The 12163-nt window shown below is 41.2% G+C and overlaps 1 non-coding gene across 1 annotated transcript; it reads left to right on the top strand.

Moving 5' to 3' along the window:
- Positions 1–9923: 9923 nt before the first annotated feature.
- On the top strand, positions 9924–10061 carry LOC119920562. Its single transcript, XR_005448298.1, has one exon. It is a non-coding gene; the product is annotated as a small nucleolar RNA SNORA7 (small nucleolar RNA).
- The last annotated feature ends 2102 nt before the right edge of the window (positions 10062–12163 follow it).

The following is a 12163-nucleotide window of genomic DNA, read 5'->3' as shown; positions in this document are numbered from 1 at the left end:
TCTCTCTCTCTCTCACTCTCTCTCACTCACTCACTCACACACACACACACACAAACACAATTAGAGAAGCAGCGTGCTCAGTGGATAGAGCACTGGCTTTGGAGTCAGAGGTCATGGGTTCAAATCCTGACTGCCAGTTGTCAGCTGTGTGACTTTGGGCAAGTCACTTCACTTCTCTGTGCCTCAGTTACCTCATCTGTAAAATGAGGCTTAAGACTGGGAGCCCCCCGTGGGACAACCTGATCACTTTGTAACCTCCCCAGCGCTTAGAACAGTGCTTTGCACATAGCAAGTGCTCAATAAAAGCCATCATCATCATTATTATTATTATTATTAATAATTCTTACATATCCTATCCACCTTCAAGGGACCGTAGGACAACAGGGGGAGACAATAACTGACAAACGTTTTGGGAAATTAATCATTTCATCTCTTTAACCAAGAATCAACAGAGATGACTGACTAAAGGGGAAAGGGAGCCAACCGAGTCTTGGGCCCCCGCTGGATTGTCAACTCATTTGTTGGACTAGAATTATTCAACCTACATGAGCCAGGAAGACTTGATCAGGTGCACAGTGCTCTGCAGACGGTAAATGCTCAAAAAAAAATCCTGTTTATATTCAACAAAGAGCCTAGATACTTTGTTCAAATCGGTTTCTAGGTCCCTGGGAAACTCATCCAAGATTTCATACTTCGAGTGTCATCAAAGTCCTTGAGTCAGTCATCCGTGCCATATGCTAATGTCCAGGCACTGAAAGAACACCCAGAAGAAAGCATGCAAATGATAATAAAAGTTGCGATATTAGCAAAGTTCTCTAACTGGCAAAAAGCCTCAAGTGCATTAAGGTTATAGTCTATCCTGCATCAGGAATTGATAGCAACTACTAAAGATCTCCCTTGGCAGTAACTGAGCTGATAGCTTGTCCTTGAGTTCTGCTAGAATTAATCAATCAATTAATAACATTTACTGAACAACCGTTACATGCTTCACACTGTACTAAATGCTTGGGTAAATAAATACAAAATCGTTAGTAGACAGGGTTCCTGCCTTCAATGAATCAATCAATCAATAGTATTTATTCATTCATTCATTCATTCATTCAATCGTATTTATTGAGTGCTTACTGTGTGCAGAGCACTGTACTAAGCGCTTGGGAAGTACAAGTTGGCAACATATAGAGACGGTCCCTACCCAACAGTGGGCTCACAGTCTAGACAGTACTTATCACCAAACTCCATCTTTAAATATGTAAAAAGTAATGTTGACCCTTTCAATTCTGATTCCCACTTCTTTGTCTATTCATACTTTATTTGGCTATCTATGAGTAAAGAATAAATACTTTATTTCATTACTAAGCTAACTGAATTTGGTGAAAATGATTTATTCATTCACTCAGTCAGTCAGTCAATCGTATTTATTGGGTGCTTACTATGTGCAGAACACTGTACTAAATGCTTAGGGGAGTAGGAAACAACAGAATTAGCAGAAACGTCTATCGTGAGCTAACAATCTGAAATCATTTAGGAGAAGCAGCGTGGCTCAGTGGAAAGAGCTCGGGCTTGGGAGTCAGAGGTCATGGGTTCTAATCCCAGCTCCGCCACTAATCAGCTGTGTGACAATGGGCAAGTCGCTTAACTTCTCTGTGCCTCAGTGACCTCAGCTGTCAAATGGGGATTAAGACTGTGAGCCCCATGTAGGACAACCTGATTGAGAAGCTGCTGTGGCTCAGTGGAAAGGGCCTGGGCTTTGGAGTCAGAGGTCATGGGTTCAAATCCCGGCTCTGCTAACTGTCAGCTGTGTGACTTTGGGCAAGTCACTTAACTTCTCTGTGCCTCAGTTACCTCATCTGGAAAATGGGGATTAAAATTGTGAGCCCCTCATGGGACAACCTGATCACCTTGTAACCTCCCCAGTGCTTAGAACAGTGTTGTGCATATAGTAAGCACTTAACAAATACCAACATTATTATTATTATTATTATTGCCCAGCACTTAGAACAGTGCTTGGCACATAGTAAGCACTTAACAAATATCATCATTTGTAAAAAACAGCACTTGTCACCAAACTCCATCTTTAAATATGTAAAAAGTCATGTTGACCCTTTCAATTCTGATTCACACTTTGTCTACTCATGGTTTATTTGGCTATTTCACTACCAAGCTAGCAGAATTTGGTGAGAATGATTTACTCATTCATTCATTCAGTCAGTCAATCGTATTTATTGAGCACTTACTGTGTGCAGAGCACTGTACTAAGCACTTAGAAAGTACAATACAACAATAAAGACAGACAGTCCCCACCCTCAATGGGCACACAGTCTAGAGGGGGTGAGACAGACATCAATACAAGTAAACAGGCATCAATTTAAATAAATAGAATTATGATCAATCAATCATGTCATAATCAATAATCAATAATCCTAATCAATCAATCAATCATGTTTATTGAGTGCTCACTGTATACAGGCCACAGCACTAAATGCTTGGCGTGGCTTAGTGGAAGGAGCATGAGCTTGGGAGTCAGAAGTCATGGGTTCTAATCCTGGCTCTGCCACTCGTCAGCTGTGTGACTTTGGGCAAGTCACATCACATCTCTGGGCCTCAGTTACCTCATCTGTAAAATGGGGACTGAGACTGTGAGCCCCACGTGGGACAACCTGAATACCTTGAATCTACCCTAGTGCTTAGAACAATGCTTGACACATAGCAAGTGCTTAACAAATACCATCATTATCATTATTATTACAATGTCATAGATTTGGTAGACATGTTTTCTGCCCACAAGGAGCAAATAGTAAAGAGGGGGAAACACACATTAATATAAACAAATAAATTGTGGATATGGACACAAGTGCTGTGGAAATATTCAATTCTGTGCTTTGGGGTTTCAGGGATTTAACCGATACAGGCTGATACGTAGCCTCAGCTTTTCATTCATTCATGCATTCAGTTGTGTTTAGTGAGCGCTTACTGTGTGCAGAGCACTGTACTAAGTGTTTGGGAAGTACTAATCGGCAACATATAGAGATGGTTGCTACCCAACAACGGGCTCACAGTCTAGAAGGGGGTCATAGTCTAGAAGGCTTTTAGCAGCTCACTGGGAATATTTAGCACTTTGCCAGCTCCCTGAAGTAATTTGTTATCATCTGCGTTTCCCATTCATTCATTCAATCATATTTATTGAGCGCGTACTGTGTGCAGAACACTGTACTAAGCACTTGGGAAATACAAGTTGGCAACATATAGAGACGGTCTCACAGTCTAGAAGGGGGAGACTTCTTCTTCTCCTTGTGTATGTGCGTCTAAAGCAGTCATCAGTGAACTGCAGTTCTTGAACTACCTCAAAGACTTTTTATTATCACATCAGAAATATATCGGGACTTCAGCTTCTAGGTCTGTTGTAGCATCCTTAAAGGTGGTGTAGAGAATGCATTGAAAATATTGGGCTTACTGAAATAATAATGAAGAAAGGGTCAGACAGAGCATCTTCAATTCTGATTAGATTGACCAGAACATGGAAAATCCCAAGGATTTGGTGTATTCATTCATTCATTCAGTCATATTTATTGAGTGCTTACTGTGTGCAGAGCACTGTACTAAGTACTTGGGAAGTACAAGTTGGCAACATATAGAGACGGTCCCTACCCAACAGCAGGCTCACAGTCTAGGAGGGGGAGACGTCTTCTCCTCCTTGTGTATGTGCTTCTAAAGCAGTCATCAGTGAACTGCAGTTCTTGAACTACCTCAAAGACTTTTTATTATCACATCAACCTATCGAGTTAGAAGAGTTTCCCTGTGACTCAGAAATAAACCGGGACTTCAGCTTCTAGGTCTGTTGTAGCATCCTTAAAGGTGGTGTAGAGAATGCATTGAAAATACTGGGCTTACTGAAATAATAATGAAGAAAGGGTCAGACAGAGCATCTTCAATTCTGATTAGATTGACCAGAACATGGAAAATCCCAAGGATTTGGTGTATTCATTCATTCATTCAATCGTATTTATTGAGCGCTTGCTGTGTACAGAGAACTGGACTAAGCGCTTGGGAAGTACAAGTTGGCCACATATAGAGACGGTCCCTACCCAACAACAGGCTCACAGTCAGAAGAACCTGGGTGTACTTTCCAGGTAAGAACATGAGTTCGAGAACTTTGCCCTAAAAGATGAATGACAGCTTTTCCTTAAAGAAGATTGGGTGGAGTTATTTGTACTATGTCTCAAGTGTTTTAGATTTCCATGATTCTGAAAGTTATCTTTCTTTTTTACATTTAATTGGCTAAATATGAATTCATTTGACTTTGTGTCCTCCTCTGTATTTTGAATTTCAGTAGAATTGCCTTATTGCCCAAGTGACTTGATTTATCTTGCGAAAAAAGGGGTTTCACAGTCAATATTTGAAATAATTAGTGGTGGGAAAATTGCATAAACTTTGGTTGTGGAATCATCTCTGGAGTTTTAGGGCCTTTATCTAAAACTTTTTTGAATAGCCCACTGTTGGGTAGGGACTGTCTCTATATGTTGCCAACTTGTACTTCCCAAGCGCTTAGTACAGTGCTCTGCACACAGTAAGTGCTCAATAAATACGATTGATTGATTGATTGATTGAATAACTTGATTTTAATAGTTTACCAGCCCCAATCTTCACAGCCAGCAGTAATTCTTTTTGATTCACCCATCAGGAGTGAGTTCCCCTAAGTTGTTTACTCCTTTAAGGCGGTAGGCTTCTTTAGATTACTTTTAGGCCTTGTTTGAGTTCCCCTCATTCAGGCCTGCAGAGGGGTTGGTAAATTACAGTCTAGAGGCTCAAACTGGGGCAGGGTATGATTTCATCGACAGTTAAATCAATCAGTCTGTCAATCAGTGGTATTTCTTGAGTGCTTACTGTGTGCAGGCCACTGTACTAAGTGCTTGGGCAAGTAATCTCAAAAACAATGAAATTTAATTCATTTATTCATTCATTCAATCATATTTATTGAGCGCTTACTGTGTGCAGAGCACTGTACTAAGCGCTTGGGAAACACAAGTTGGCAACATATAGAGACGGTCCCTACCCAACAGCAGGCTCACAGTCTAATAATAATAATAATGTTGGTATTTGTTAAGTGCTCACTATGTGCCAAGCACTGTTCTAAGCGCTGGGGTGGATACAGGGTAATCAGGTTGTCCCACATGGGGCTCACAGTTTTAATCCCTATTTTACAGATGAGGGAACTGAGGCACAGAGAAGTTAAGTAACTTTCCCAAAGTCACACAGCAGAAGCAGCGTGGCTCAGTGGGAAGAGCACGGGCTTTGGAGTCAGAGGTCATGGGTTCAAACCCCAACTCCACCAACTGTCAACTGTGTGACTTTGGGCAAGCCACTTAACTTCTCTGGGCCTTAGTTACCTCATCTGGAAAATGGGGATTAAAACTGTGAGCCCCACATGGGACAACCTGATCACCTTGTAACCTCCCCAGCACTTAGAACAGCACTTTGTACACAGTAAGCGCTTAACAAATACCATCATTATCATTATTATCAGCGCTTAGAGCAGTGCTTTGCACATAGTAAGCACTTAATAAATGCCATCGTTATTATTATTATAAGTGGCAGAGCTGGGATTAGAACCCATGACCTCTGACTCCCAAGTCTGAACTCCTTCCACTGAGCCACGCTGCTTCTCTAATCATCATCATCAATCGTATTTATTGAGAGCTTACTATGTGCAGAGCACTGTACTAAGCGCTTGGGAAGTACAAATTGGCAAGAATTTGAGCAATTATTGAGCACTTACTATGTGGAGAACACTATGCTAAGCATTTGAGAGAGCATACTACAACAGAGAATAGAAACTTCCCTGCCCACCAGGAGTTTACAGCCTAGGGAGGGAGGCAGAAATTACAATTAATTATGGTTATGCTTATAAGTGCTGTGGGCCTGAATGTGGGGTGAATAGCAAGTTCTTAAAAGGTAGGGAACCAAGTACATAGACAACACAGAAAGGAGAGGGAGTTGGAGGGGGGGATGAGGGCTTAGTCAGAGAAGACCTCTTGGAGGAGATGTGATTTTAATAAAGCTGTGAAAGTTGGGAGAGTGGTGGTCTATCATCTAGCACTAAAACAGGGTTGCAATTTGTGTGACCATCCTCTGTGTTCTCCGAGGCTGCTTGAGTGATGCATCCAGCCTACTAACTTAAAAGCAGAGCGGGTTGAATTACTCTCCTTACATAATGCTGCCTCCCCTTCATCCACTCATTCATTCAATCATATTTATTGAGCAGCTACTGTGTGCAGAACACTTTACTAAGTGCTTGGGAAAGTACAATGCGATGATAAACAGTGACATTCCCTGCTCACAGTGAGCTTACAGCCTAGAGAAGCAGCATAGCTCAATGGAAAGAGCCCGGGCTTTGGACTCAGAGGTCATGGGTTTGAATCCCGGCTCTGCCAATTGTCAGCTGTGTGACTTTGGGCAAGTCACTTCAGTTCTCTGGGCCTCAGTTAACTCATCTGTAAAACGGGGATTAAGACTGTGGGACAACCTGATCACCTTGTAACCTCCCCAGTGCTTAGAACAGTGCTTTCCACTTAGTAAATGCCATTATTATTATTATTATTATAGAGAGAGAATGACAGACATCAATACAAATAAATAAAATTACATATGTGATTCCTATAGGCTGCAGGTTCGTTAATGGCAGGGAACATGCCTATTAATTCTGTTGTACTCTCCCACATGCTTTATCTAGTGCTCTGCACATACTAAGTGCTCAATAAATACCATTGATTGATTAATTGATTGATGATGTAGTCCGAATGTGTCCCTGGAGTTCCTCCCACAGGGCAGGAGGAGAAGAGAATTGCGTAGTCCTTTTTATATTTTAATTTTCTTTATTATTTTTCTTTTCCTTTCTTCTTTTTTTTTCTTTATTCTGATGATTTTACTTCGGAAGCAAGGTGGAGGTGGGGAAATGGAGAGTGGGGACAGGCAGGCAGGAAGGCAGGCCGAGAAATGAATTAAAGTAGTTCTTTTTCAATTTTTTAAAATCTTAGTTCTTCTTATATTCTTTTACTTTTTTTTCTTTATTTTGAAGGTCTTACTCCAGGACCAAGATGGAGCTGGAGAAATGGGACAGTGGGAGTGTACATTAATTTATTGATTGATCTCAGTGACCCTAAAACTTTCAGCAAGCAGTTGGAGAGGACTGAGGGTTGGTGGGGTGGAGGAAGGATGTTGAAGTGATAGGTCTGAATACTCACCTGGGCTCTGGAGACTACATTGTAACATCCTACTTAAACTGTATGAATTAAAGTTGTCTTTTCTTTCTGGATCTGTTCATTATTCTGACCATTTACTCTCATGCCTGACTTTGATTTGTCTTTAAAGACAACTCTGATTTTTACACGTAAAGTCGTTCACGTTCAGCATTTGGTATTCACTCCTACCTCAGCACTTAAGTACATATTTGTAGTGCATTTTAACGTCTGTTTTCCCCATCTAGGCAAACTCCTGGTAGACAGGGAACGTGTCTACCAACTCTGTTCTAGTGTAATTTCCAAAGTGCTTAAATAAGACAGTGCTCTGAACCTGTTAGTGAATGAGTGAGTCAGTCCTTTTTATTTAGTGCTTACTGTGTGCAGAGCACTGTACTAAGCACTGTACTAAGTGTCCATTAACTACCTGTTAGACTATGGAGAGCACAAGCAACAGCCGGAGAGGTGGGGTATAATAGCAGGCAGAAGTATAAGGGAACCTATCCCCAAAAATACATTTTGAACAAATGATCAGGTGGAGAGGGTCTTTTTGATTTTCAGGGTGCCTTTTCCTGAAGGTGGGGAAGAAGGATCTCTGAAACTCACCCCAGTGATTGATTTATATAATAATAATAATAGAAAGAAGAAGAAGAAGAAGGAGAAGGAGAAGAAGGAGGAGGAGGAGGAGGAGGAGGAGGAGAAGAAGAAGAAGAAGAAGAAGAAGAAGAAGAAGAAGAAGAAGAAGGAGAAGAAGAAGGAGGAGAAGAAGGAGAAGGAGGATAATAAGGAGAGGGAGAAGGAGAAGAAGAAGAAGAAGAAGAAGAAGAAGAAGAAGAAGAAGAAGAAGAAGAAGAAGAAGAAGAAGAAGAAGAAGAAGAAGAAGAAGAAGAAGATGAAGGAGTATTTGTGAAGCACTTACTATGTGTCAGACATTGTACTAAGTGCTGGGGTAGATACAAGGTAATAGGGTTGGATACAGTCCCTGCCCCACACAGGATCACAGTCTTAATCCCCATTTTACAGATGAGAAAATTGAGGCACAGATAATTTAAATGATTGGCCCAAGGTCACACAGAAGGCAAGTGGCAGATCTGGGATTAGATCCCCAGTCACGTTGATTCTCAATGGTAAACCAAATTACCAAGTGACCTATCAGTGGCTGTATCTCTCTGTATGGCCTGGAATGCTGATATGCGGAAATCTTTGCAGCTGGTGGGAACAGTCTTTAGACAGTGAAACGTGCACCTCTGGCTATAAAGAGGAGAATATATCTTAAGTATTCATTAGGTGGGGGTGGGAATGAACTTGTGAGGTGGGGTGTAATGAGAGAGAAATAAGAAGCAATCAAGAAGCAAGGAATTTGTGTAGAAGGGGAGAAAGACTTTAAAAGACATCACAGATATGTACAGAAGTGCTGGAGGTGGGGAGAGGGAAGGGAGAATATCAATTGCTTAAAGGGAACAAATGTATGCACAAAAGCCACAGTTGGCTGAAAATGCAAATCAAGGTCAGTCATGAGACTGGATGTTCAGAATAATGAACAGACCCAGGAAAACATAAAGGATGATTTTAATTCGTACAGTTTCAGTAGTATGCTACAATTTGCAGCTAACCTCTCCAGAGCTTGCGACAATATTCGGCATGAACGGATGTTGAAGTGACTCAGTCCTCTATGTACTCCAGCTCATAGTACAGTGCCTGACACATAGTAAGCACCTACCAAATACCATAAAAAGAAAATGAAAGCATCCAAATCAGGTGTCTTTCAATTAATTCCCAAACAACTGAAAATGAAAGAAGGGCATACTTTTAAATATTTGTCAACTCTCTTTCACAAACAACCTAGCCTCCATGTTGCCCTTCTCAGGCTTTCAGAAGACCTTCAGAGGAATGAATAGGTCCAGAGGAAAAAAAAAAGGACTATTTAAGTTCTCCGCTCCAGCCTTACTCACTGTTTCTCCATCTCCATCTTCTCTCTGAAGTGAACTCTTCTTTCAGGGTCCAGGCTGATTCATGTTACCCTGCTTTGGGCTGCAGGGCTCCTATGGCAGGGTGAATTGAAACCCTACTTGGCTTGAGACTGGAAACGTTCTGGATTACACCACAGGACTTTCAGCTCAAAATCCCACCTCCTGCTCCCCAGGAACCAACTCCCTGCTTGGAAAGCCCAGCAACCTGGTAATTTCAACTTTGCAGAGATTCGATTCCATAAACTGCTGCTTAATGGGATCATCCCGAAGCATCACGTTTCATTAACATGGGGCAGAACAAAATCCAGGAAAATGTCATGGAATTTGTGAAGGGGAAAGGAGTTCCAGGCCAGAGGGAGGATGTGGCAAGGGGTTGACGATCAGATAGATGAGATCAAGGTACAGCTGGTACGTTAGCCTTGGAGGAGTGAAATCTGCCGACTGGGTGGCAGTAAGAAATCAGTGAGGTAGATCATGGTAGGGAATGAGCTGAGTGAGTGCTTTAAAGCCAGTGGTAGGACTTTCTTTTTGATGAGGAGGTATATGGGAAATCAATTCATCAATAGTATTTATTGAACATTTACTAAGCGCAGAGCACTGTTTTAAGTTCGCGAAACAGTACATTACAACTGAGTAGCGAGACACATTCGCTGCCCACAACGAGCTACTGAGGTTCTTGAGGAATGGGGAGACATGAATACAGTGCTTGTAGTAGGATTTCAACCTCTCGGGGTTGCACCTGGTGAGTTTCCAGTCCTCTACCAGTCTCGACTATGGGCGGGAGAGTCAAGCAGAGGCCTATCCATTCCATTCTTAGCTTGGGCAGTGGCTAGTGAGTGGAAGGCAATCTGCTACACGGCAAAACTCACCTTTGCTGGGCAACAGCAGCATGGGAGAGAGGCGAGGGCAGAAACTCAAGTTTACTGCACAGAAGGAGGCAATGGTAAGCCACTTCTGTATTTTTAACAAGAAAGCTGTATGGATAAACCACCAGAATGATTGCAGAGCGATCTGGGGCTTTCTAGGAGAGATGTGTCCACGGTGTCGCTTCGGTTCGGACATGACTCGACAGCATAAAACAACAACAAATAGGATTTCAGTAAATATTGTTGGTGTTCAGTCAGTCACTAAGTCAATCCGGCAATGACATGTATTGAGCGCTTACTGTGTGCAGAGAATTGCACTGTTTGGAAGAGTACAATGTAATGAAGTTGCTAAGAAACGATTCCTGCACACAAGGAGTTTATGATGATGAGTATAGTTTTGTCATTCATTCATTCATTCAGTTGTATTTATTGAGCACTCATTGTGTGCAGAGCACTGTATTAAGCAATTGGAAAGTACAATATAACAATAAAAAGACACATTCCCAGCCCACTAAAATACCCAATGAACGTGAACTGGGGATTGTCTTTATTATATAAAGGCCATGTTTAGTTATTCAGAAAATAGCATACTTTCTCAGTGGGTATAAAGTGGATGCACCTTCAAGGAATATTTGAGTACCCACTTCATAATCCTGTAGTAACATAAGCACTTAGGACAGTGCTCTGCACACAGTAAGCGCTCAATAGAGTTGAATGAATTTTGCCTTAAACATCTGAAAAATAAGAAACATTTAGTCCACTATGCAACTTTGATGATACTAGTGGCATTTTGATAATAATAATAATAATGATGGCATTTATTAAGCGCTTACTATGTACAAAGCACTGTTCTAAGCACTGGGGAGGTTACAACGTGATCAGGTTGTCCCACGGGGACTCACAGTCTTAGTCCCCATTTTACTGATGAGGTAACTGAGGCACAGAGAAGTTAAGTGACTTGCCCAAAGCCTACTTTGTAGGCAAGGGAGAAGCTGTGGGCAAAATATGAACTGCGAAATCACAAATGCATTGAATATGGTTATGTCTACTAATAAATCCTAGTTACAGTCAATGGGAATCAAGAGCCAATTCACTCCCAACTTACGTAAATGGAATCCAATTATAATAGCCAGTCAATCCTTGCTGCATCTGTGGAGCTGCAATAGCAATCAAAACCTCAGTTTTCAGAACTAGTCCTCAGAAGAATTATCCTCCAGGCTTTGTTGGACTTATCAGTGACTCAATTCTGCCTCAATGTGCCTTCACCTCAGACCCAGAAAAGCAAATCAATCAGTCAATCAATCATATTTATTGAAATGCTCACTGTGTGCAGAGAATTGTACTAAATACTTGGGAGAGTATATCAGAATTAGTACACGTGTAAATTTGTTGCAGGCTCGTGACAGAGATACCAGTGAAATGACCCAAAGGTGACAGTGCCATTTCTGTGTTTGTTCAGAAATATCAGAGTTAACATGTCCATTCGCCATTATACACCCCAAACTTTCCCACGATAAAATTGATGATGGGCTCCCATCACTATAAATCCAGAATTTCTTTTCCCCTCCTTTACCTCTGGAGTATACAAGAAAGTATGAAATTAAGTAACATCACAATAGGGTTGAAAACACTACCATTAGACATGATTTCAGGCTGTAAAATAATTTGGGGGAGGGCAGACCTACTTGGAATGAACTAAATTTTGATAAAACACATCTTTGATAACAAACTTACAATGTGTTGTGTAAGATTTATTACAGCAATCAGTTCCTCCTTGACAGCGTGAATATGTAGATTAATGAGCCTTCTGGAATTCATGTATGGCTTCACCACTTACAGCACATAGTTGAGGCATATCATTCATCAGCGTGAGCACATGGTTTGTTGTATTTTATTTCTTAATTATATTTTGCAAGTTGTGACTGTAAGTCAAGAGGAAATTTGGGGCCTGAAACGTTTGCAGCAAATACAATCCAAATTGATTTGCGTACAGGTCCCATCTGCTGCTTCGTAAAGCAATATAGTACAGTTTAATTTTTGCAGCAGGGCTACATAAAAGTTTAACTTTTTCGGTATTTAACTGTTTGTATCTTCT

Source organism: Tachyglossus aculeatus, chromosome X1 (genome assembly GCF_015852505.1).
Source record: "Tachyglossus aculeatus isolate mTacAcu1 chromosome X1, mTacAcu1.pri, whole genome shotgun sequence".
Classification (NCBI taxonomy): domain Eukaryota; kingdom Metazoa; phylum Chordata; class Mammalia; order Monotremata; family Tachyglossidae; genus Tachyglossus; species Tachyglossus aculeatus.
The sequence above is the reverse complement of the archived record's forward strand: the minus strand, read 5'-3'. Positions and strand labels throughout refer to the sequence as shown.